A 4,031-nucleotide genomic window follows, 5' to 3' on the forward strand; every position below is an offset into this window, starting at 1 on the left:
CAAATCCTATATCTGTTGTTGACACGTCTTCTCAAAATGTTTTTGCACAATTGATCCTTCTCACTTTACCTTCATTCACTTTAATCTGGACAAAAATACAACACAAGGTTTCTTATTTTGTGCTGAGTATCTTTTATTACTTTAGGTATGCTGACAGCCGCCTGTATCTTGTTATACTCTGCCTGGACATTTTGATAGCTGGATAATAACAACAAATGCTATATTAAAATATATAAATATAATAACATAAATATTAATAGCACAATAATAAAAAATGAGAAATTAAAAAACCTGAAGCTATGAAATTAGTGCTGTCAGGATTAATCTCGTTAAAATGACATTATGAGTATGGCGTTAATGTCATTTTATTGAGATTAATCCTGACAGCACTAATTTTTAGGTACTGGGCAAGCACTGCCTGTCTTGCTTGCCTTTTTCTGTCGTGCACTTTATGAAGCACTGTCTACGCACGTGTAGAATTAAAACAGCTAGCTTCTTTTCAGCTTTGCTGTCTGTTACAGCCTATGGCCATAAGAAGTCTGTGTGAGCTGCTATGTTTCTGTCTCTTTACTCCTACGGTGAAGTTGGCCCCCCCACCTTCTTCAAATCCAACAAAAGTGGTATCAAACGTTTGTGGTTCGTTTGTGCTGGTTTGTGCTGCAAAAATTTTCGTTTGTGCTGCTATCATTTTAAAGATATTAATAAAAATTTCTAGAGGTCATCAGAGGTCAACCAGCCCCCCCACATCAATTAAATCAAACAAAATGGGTGTCAATCAACTGTGCTACGTTTGTGCTGGTTTGTGCTGCTAAAATGTTCTTTTGTGTTGCTTCTGTTTTAAAGATATTAATGAAAATGTAAAGGTCAAAAGGTCAACCAGCCCGACCACATTACCCGAATCAAACAAAATTGATGTCAAACGTTTGTGCTACGTTTGTGCTGGTTTGTGCTGCAAAAATGTTCTTTTGTGCCGCTATCATCCATCCATCCATCCATCTTCATCCGCTTTATCTGGGGCCGGGTCGCGGGGGCAGCAGCCTAAGCAGAGAAGTACAGACCTCCCTCTCTCCAGCCACCTCCTCCAGCTTATCCGGGGGAACACCAAGGTGTTCCCAGGTCAGCCGAGAGATGTAATCTCTCCAGCGTGTCCTGGGTCTGCCTTGGGGCCTCCTCCCGGTGGGACATGCCCAGAACACCAACCCCAGAAGGCTACTCTGAGCCCCTCCCGGATGGCCGAACTACTCACCCTATCTCTAAGGGAGAGGCCAGCCACCCTTCAGAGGAAGCTCATTTCCGCCGCTTGTATCCGCGATCTCGTTCTTTCGGTCACTACCCACAGCTCGTGGCCATAGGTGAGGGTAGGGACGTAGATCGACCGGTAAATTGAGAGCTTCACTTTTACACTCAGCTCCCTCTTCACCATGACGGACCGGTGCACCGTCTGCATCACTGCAGCCGTCGCACCAATCCGTCTGTCGATCTCCGGCTCCCTTTTGCCATCACTCACGAACAAGACCCCGAGGTACTTGAACTCCTCCACTTGGGGCAGGAACTCATCCACAACCCGGAGTGGGCACTCCACCCTTTTCCGGCTGAGAACCATGGCCTCAGATTTGGAGGTGCTGATCCTCATTCCCGCTGCTCCACACTCGGCTGCGAACCGTTCCAGAACCACACCATCCGCGAAAAGCAGAGATGAGATTCTGAGGCCACCGAAGTGAAAGCCCTCCACCACTTGGCTGCACCTAGAAATCCTGTCCATAAAAATTATGAACAGAATCGGTGACAAAGGGCAGCCCTGGCGGAGCCCATCACCCACCGGGAACGAGTCCGACTTATTGCCGGCAATGCGAACCAAGCTCTTGCAACGGTTGTATAGGGATCGAATGGCTGCTATCATTTTGTGCTTAATCATCCAGGTAAGTAAATCCCAAAAGTTTGATTCTGTTCATCTGGACATTTTCAGTGGGAGAAACGTTTCGTCACTGATCCCAGTGACTTCTTCAGTCTCAGCTGACTGCAGGTTTTCCCAACCTTATAAACACATGCAAGTGAAGTTGGCCCCCCTACCTTCTTCAAATCAAACAAAATTGATGTCAAACATTTGTGCTGGTTTGTGCTGCAAAATATTTTGTTTGTGCAGGTTTCCCCAATCTTATAAACAGTACATGTACAGTAAGAGAGAGATGTTACATCTGTCTTCACTTGCATCCCAGTCACGAAGCATTGGAGGTAGTTCGTGAGAGATTACAGGATCACCCCAACCTCAGCAACAGGACCGCTCTCAGCACTGATTAGTTGTGTTTGCTTTTGGAACTGTGTCTTAATTCCAACTATTTTGCATAAGGGTCAGTACTACAGGCAGAAACGTAGGTGTGCCATGGGTTCCCCCAGGCCCCTGGTCGTAAGCAGGTACATGTGTGGCCAGAAGGGTCCTCAGAGGCACTGCAAGACTGCTTTTCCACTACAGGCTGCCACACATGACAATGCCACAGACTTTCAGGAATATACTGAAACTGCTATTGCCTACATCCCAAAATGCATTGATGATGTCACAGAGACTATCACCGTCCAGGCCAATCAGAAACCATGGCTCACAGGTGAGGTTTAAATGCTCCTAAGGTTTAGAAATGCAAGCCTTCAGAGCCGGGAATTAGGTGAGCCTAAGAACAGCAAGGGCAAACCTGTCACGTGACGTGAATGTGGAGAAGACCAACAGCGACTCTACTTCCTCTGCAAACTGAGAAGCACAAGAGATCAAACCCCCATTAGGAGCACCTTCTACAGAGGCACAGTTGAGAGTATCCTCACCAGCTGCATCACTGTGTGGTATGACTCCTGCACTGGGTTCTACAGGAAAAAATGACAACGGGTAGTGAGAGCAGCCGAGAGCATTGTGGGGACCTCTCTTGCCTCCCTCCCCAGGAGATCTACTGCACCTGCCTCATCTGGAAGGTCCTCTCCATTACAGGTGACTCCACTCATCCCTTCAGCAGCTTCTTCAGTTTGCTGCCATCAGGAAGGATACTGAAGAGCCTCCGGGCCAGAATACGCAGACTGAGAGACAGCTTCGTCCATCGGCTGTCGGGATGCTGACCATCTCTGAATCGAGAAGGGGGGCCCAAGGGTACATCTTTAGCCATCTTACAATGCTGTGATTGTAGCCATTCCACAACTCTCTGTGAATGGTACTCATGGCCATTGATCAGTAGGCTTTGATTAGTTGTCATTGATCAATGGTCATAAGAATTTGCATACTAACAATCATGGAACTAACCCCCCAGCACATTGTTCATTCAGTGGTGCTAGTTTCCTTCACTATGCAAATGTACTGCAGGGGAAACCTGCAGTCAGCTGAGACTGAAGAAGTCACTGGGATCAGTGACGAAACGTTTCCCCCACTGAAAATGTCCAGATGAACAGAATCAAACTTTTGGGATTTACTTACCTGGATGATTAAGCACACATCAAGACGTTATTTTATTAATATTTTTAAAATGATAGCAGCACGCACGAAAATTTTTGCAGCACAAACCAGCACAAACGCTTGATACCACTTTTGTTGGATTTGAAGAAGGTTCGGGGGGGGCAACTTCACTCACATCAGACGTGGACCTGGCCCTGGTTTCCAACTTTTTGCGTTACTTTGTATCTGTGTAAGCGTGCTCTGTGAGAGCCGCCACTGGTGTGTATAAACTCAGTGCTCATGCGTGCACAGGCTGAAGCTGAATTGTTTTCTCCTGTTTCTGGGCTAGGAAGCGAGGGATAGTTATTGTCATTTGTTTTTTTTGTTTCTTTCCTAGGTTTTAGTTAGTTTTCTCTGGCGGGACTTAGTTGGTTTTGTTTATTATTTTGGCCTAGGTTCACCCTGGAGCTATGCTTCCTGACATTAAATAAAATCCCTTTTTATTACTCATAACTGGTTTCGGCTGTTTGGTTTGGGAACCAGGGCGGGTACTTGTTTCTCTCTCCTCCAACCTTGTGTGCGTCTCTACATGCCTAGACTAGGGGTATAACAGCTGTCTTATACG

This window comes from Rhamphochromis longiceps, linkage group LG11, assembly GCF_057381845.1.
Source record: "Rhamphochromis longiceps isolate RC_006_pf linkage group LG11, R_longiceps_female_GT1.1, whole genome shotgun sequence".
In the NCBI taxonomy this organism is placed as follows: domain Eukaryota; kingdom Metazoa; phylum Chordata; class Actinopteri; order Cichliformes; family Cichlidae; genus Rhamphochromis; species Rhamphochromis longiceps.